Genomic DNA, 6,049 nt, shown 5'->3' with positions numbered 1-6,049 from the left:
AAAAGAGTAGTCATGTATGCCAGCCGAGGACTGACAGCTAGTGAGCGAAACTACCCTGCTCATAAGCTGGAATTCCTAGCACTAAAGTGGGCAGTAACCACTAAATTTCATGATTACTTGTATGGCAACAAATTCACTGTTGTAACAGATAACAATCCACTGACCTATGTAGACCGGACTGCACACATGGACGCTACAGGACATCGGTGGATGGCTGCCCTGGCGTTATATGATTTTCGACTTATCTATCGACCGGGAAAGCAGAATGCAGATGCAGATGGTTTGTCCAGGAAATGCCATGGGCCAATCCCTGAGCGACCTTCTCATGTCCGTGAACTAGCAGCTCAGTTATCTAGAGAGAGAGAGGCAGAGATGGTGTGCCTATCTGAGCCAGAGGTGAAAGCCATGTGTGGTACACATCGCATTATACACAACCCTTGGGTGGAAGCCCTCAGCTGTAGTATTCAGGCTATTCCGGATAATTTAGTGAACCCACCACCTATTCCTGGGAAGCTATCCCTACCTGCAGTTACCATGGCGGAATGGAAGCAGTTGCAGAAAGAAGACCAAGATATTGGTAAACTTTATACCTACAGAGAGCAGAACCAGGCACCGAAAGCATGTGTACGCAAACAAGAGAACATTAGGGTCAGAATTGGACTCCGGGAATGGGTCCGATTATGCTTCAAAGATGGGGTGCTGCACCGTCGAAGGGTGGGGATGAATGGTGAAATCCACTACCAATTGGTTTTGCCAACCAAGTATCGGGGAGCTGCATTGGAAGGATTGCATGATGATGTGGGTCATATGGGTCAAGATCGTACGATGGAATTGGTGAGAGCTCGGTTTTATTGGCCGCTCATGAGCAAAGATGTGAAAGATAAGATTAAGAGTTGTGAGCGATGTACTCGCCGCAAGTTGCAAAGTCATCACCAAGTGACTGCACCTTTAGTGAACATCCAAACAACCCAACCTATGGAGTTATTATGTATGGATTATCTCACTATAGAAGACAATCGTGGAGGAGTTGGTAATATACTAGTGATGACTGATCATTTTACCCGTTATGCAGTAGCAATTCCGACTGCTACACAGAAAGCCAAGCTTACAGCAGAGACTTTATACAGACATTTCTTGACGCATTATGGGTTTCCTGCTCGACTCCACTCAGATCAAGGTGCCAACTTTGAATCAAAGGTCATACGAGAGCTGTGTGAGGTAGCTGGGATACACAAGTCACGGACTACTCCCTACCACCCCCAGGGAAATCCAGTGGAAAGGTTTAACCGAACTTTAATTGATATGATAGGTACAATGCCGACACAAAGAAAATCGGAATGGAAGAAATATATAGATCCTCTGGTGCATGCATATAATTGCACTCGAAATGGTAGTACAGGGTATACCCCTTACTTTCTCATGTATGGCAGACATCCCCGATTGCCGATTGATGTATACATGGGGCTGAAGCCTGATGGGGAGGATGACGATGATAATGCGGATTATGTTAGTCAGTTACGTACAAGACTGAGTGAGGCATATAAGATAGCGTATAATAAGTCAAAAGAAAGTGCTCTGCATAATAAAAAGAGGTATGATTTAAAGACTCAAGATGCTGTGTTAGAAGCTGGGGATTTTGTCCTGGTGAAAAATGTCAGTGTCCGAGGAAAGAAGAAGATTGCAGATAGATGGGAGCCACATCGTTATCAAGTAATCCGGAGAAGTAACCCAGATATACCAGTGTATGTGGTTAAATCTGAAAAACCTGGAAGTAAAGAGAGGGTTTTGCATCGAAACATGTTGCTTCCATGCAATTCTACACCTATTCCATATGTTGGGAATCCGTTGAAGGTTAAAGATACCATCACCATCACCAGTAAAGTCAAATAAGAAGAAGCACCATATGAAAACCAGAAATCAAGTCCATGGGCATGAGATCTCTGATGATTCAGAATCAGATGGTGAACTTTGTATAGTTGCGGCCCCAGCTGTACAATCGCGAGAGACATCCTCAACTTTAGCAGAAACCAATCCCGAGATTACCAGTGTACCAGGGAAAAAAGAGTTTGCATCGGTTGAGACAAGTTGGACAGACACACGGAGCACAGCACCATCTATTGAGATTATTGAGACCAGTACTCCAAGCCCTCCTATGGAGATTACTTTGGAGGACTCAGAGGTGGCCTTGAGAAATGATAATATGACAACTGCGATAGGCCAGAGTGCCGATGATCAAGTGCAAGAAGCCACTGATGAAGCAATAGAGGATGTTCAAATGGAAGGCGAGTCCAGTGAAGCTGACAGGAATGATTACGAAACCACTGTTTCAGGGATTCGCAGATCGTCAAGGACTAGACAATTACCTGTCAGACTTGAAGATTATCATTTGTATAGCCGGCAGACTAATAGGAATAATCCTAAGGAAGAGCTGGAAGAGTCATTGGCAAAAGAGGTACACGATTTGGCCATACAGTTGGCTGAGATGAAGAAAGATTATGATGAACTGAGTAGTAATCAGTCACGAAAAACCCTAATCAGTAAGACTAATCTGAGATCTGAAGCTCCAATCTGGAGACCACATAAGCATAGTCTGGAGGAGTTGATAAACCGAAGAAATGCGGTGAAGTCCAGAGCTATGGCAGACTTATGGTGGAGAGGTGATCGGCCACGAGCATAGAGTAAAAAGGCCCGCTGAGTGAATGGGGGACGTTCCTAGAGCTAGCTAGTCAGATTTACGTAGCATACATTGTATATTGCTCTTTTATGTGCCATTCATTTTAGATAGTGGAGTATGTATTAACTGTATTGACCCAAGCGGCGTCCTGGGATGACGTAAAACTCACCCAAGGTGCGTCCTGGGATGACGTAAAACTCACCCAAGGTGCATTCTGGGATGACGTGAAAATCACTCAAGGTGCATTCTAGGATAACGTAGAACTCACCCACGGTGTGTCCTGATGTGATGTAAAACTCACCCAGGGTGGGGTTTGGAATTAAACCTACCTAATGAGCGTTCTGGGAGGATGTAAACATGGAATTTGGGATGATGATTACAATTTCTTTTCTGTTTGATTACAGGTACAGAGATGAAAATTGCAAGAACGAAGAGTGGAAAAGCTGATTTTTTACATGTAATTTTCAGTTGTTAATCTGAATAAATTAATTATTCATAACTGATGAAATTATCTGTGCACAGTTGGCTGAATGAGATGTGATGCATATAAGGTGTTCTGATAGCAGAGAAACTCCTTGTGTGGAGTTAAACACCTGTTGAATATGTAACCTTAGGACTGATGGTAAATTGTCCAGGTAGATGGCAGAAAAAGATGAAATCCCAACACCTGTGTCAGTGAAGGTGATACTGGTGGTGTGGGAATTCATTAGGTAAGTTAGGATGGAATGATTGATTTGTGTACAGGATGATAGGATTATAGTATTTAATCAGTCTTAGATGGGCCTTTGCTGTGTAAGCGGAGCTTGGACTCAAGAAATCCAAATGGTACTGATGGAATCCCTTTTGACGCTAAGAACGGTGGTGCAGACAGATGCTGAGGGATCTGACGCATTTGGCCACTGTGCAAGGACATTAAGAGATGACAATTCCAGGTATCTATTGGTGAACCGGAACCCTGTATTGGGCGAAGGTGAAGCCAGATTTGCGTTTTTGTACAGTAAGCATTGGTCTGTTTCCAGACAGCTTGTGTGTTCTTATCCTATGTATATACGAGCTAGAATCAGGTTTACCTGATGACAGTGAAGATGTTCTGTGATAAGACTCTATTTGAGAGATTACTGGTTTTTTAAGGAGTTCCATGGATTTGGAACTACCTTTCTTTTTGGACGGGGAGAGTGTAACCGATTGAAATAATTAGACCTTAATGATTTCATACGATTAAGAGTAGGGTACGATAGCTAGTACATGTGAGTATATGTATACCAGCTGGTGTTCATTGATACTTGAGAACCCACTATCAGTTGGTGAGAGTGACAGTTAATTAGTGTTATGGTTAGTGTGTGTGAACTTCAGTTAAAACTACAGGGAAAGTAAGAATTAGGTCAAAGCCAATTATGTGGTAATGAGTATAATTAGCAAAGATTTAATGTTTGAAGATTAGCCGTAGTATATCGTAGATAATTTGTGATTTTTATTAGGAGCTTTTGAGCGTTGCTTAATTTCTTCCAGAATTACTGTGTTTACTGTTTAAGTTTCCTATACGGGGTACTATAGCTTTCTTGGTAGCTATGGGGTAACCATGGAGACCAAATTGAAGATGAAGATGAAATCACTTATTACAAGCAAGTTAATGGCTACTTAGTACTAATTAGGGCAGAAATTAATTAGAATAGCTTAATAAGGAATTGAGGTGATTAATATTAATTAGACTAATTAGACATATGATAATAGTGTATTGACATAGGTTTCTTTATTTTTTAGTTTTATTGTTATTGATAATCACGCACAATTATCCAGATTTTCAAAGTTATAAGCACATTCCAGGCAATTTTCCCACTTTTTCAGAAACAATGGGCTGAGCTGTGTTTCACTCCATATAGGGATTGGGGAATTTTAGAGTCATTAATACCTGTCGAAAAGTACACCGTCATTATCAGATGATGGACTCCTTGACCTATGGGGTGCGTCCAAGGGTGGAGTTACCCCCAGTAAAGATACTAGCTTAGCTTGCAGGTTTGAATTAGTCAGCAGATAGTTCCCAGAGTGTCGACAGTGTTTTGGGACAGCTCTGTGGGGAGCAGTTGCATTCCTGCTTAAACCAGGAGTCAGCTGGGATGTGGTTCTCATATTCAGAGAGCTTATGAGAAGAGGAACTCAGAGAACTGTGTTTTCGGGAGATCGGACCGGATTCAACGTTTCCAGCTGTATTTCAAGATTTCCTATGCAACGGGAGTGGGTGAATCTCACCCTGAACTTTTGGTGACTCTGTGGTGACATCAGTTCTCATCCATCAAAAGAACCGCTGACTGGTGACATCTGATAGCAGCTGTAACTAAGCTAATATAGGGTACAGTAATTCTATCTCTCAACTTTCTACTTTCAAACTGTCTGCTGAATAACACTTGTACTGTGAGTTGGGATTGATAGTCAAGTTGTGTCTCACTGTACAGAGAACTATTTCTGAATTATGACGATTGATTATGACTATTGTTCAGAATTTCTACGAATGAACTTTTGATAACATTGTTGTTGAACAGTGCCCCCAACGCTGTGCCTGAATAATCTGCGGACACACCCAGACCACGCCCATTGTTGTTGAGCAGCGCCCTCAACACTGTGTCCGAATAATCTGCGGACACACCCAGGCCACGCCCTATTTCGTCGTGCAGCGCCCCCAACGGTGGATTTTGTCAAGCCTCAGGAACTGCACACTGAAGCTGACTGTGAGTGAACTGTGACCTGACGTGAACATCGATGCTGAACTGTTGACGTATTCATGTGTTTGTTACTTATGTACACTTGTGTTTTTTGATTGATTGATGGTTATTGTTCAGTTATTGTTGATAACATTGGCTTTGTTAGGGACAAATTAGCTGATTTTATTATTCATTGAGGGGCCGATTAGCACATTTAAACTCAAACACTAATTAGCTAAGGTTAGATTTTCTTTCTTTCCTTGATATATTTTCAGGATATCCTATCTCACATATTTATATGCATATGCTAATTATTGTACCTTTGTTTATTTTACTGAAGTGGATTACATTAAAGATTGTGGAGTTAAAGTGCCTGTGTGTGCCGCCTGGTTTTGTTGCCCCTGCTTCCGGTCTTGGTGACTATATCGATGAACCACATGTATCTTTCCTGTGCCGAGCCCCAAAATTTATCTTTCCCGTACACATTTGTCCCACTGAATCAATGATCTGTGAGGCTTTGTGAACGGTGTGTTACACAAACATATACTTGCATCCACATTTGACTTTTTAGTCTGCCATCAAGTTCAACCGAAGCGTATTCCTGTATCCCCCACAGGGTTGCTGCGCCCGCTGGAGGTCCCCTCTTGCAACAACCACTCCCATACACCGCCCTAGGCCC

Source organism: Saccoglossus kowalevskii, unplaced genomic scaffold (assembly GCF_978046115.1).
Source record: "Saccoglossus kowalevskii unplaced genomic scaffold, keSacKowa6.1 SCAFFOLD_24, whole genome shotgun sequence".
In the NCBI taxonomy this organism is placed as follows: domain Eukaryota; kingdom Metazoa; phylum Hemichordata; class Enteropneusta; family Harrimaniidae; genus Saccoglossus; species Saccoglossus kowalevskii.
Note: the sequence above shows the minus strand (reverse complement) of the source record.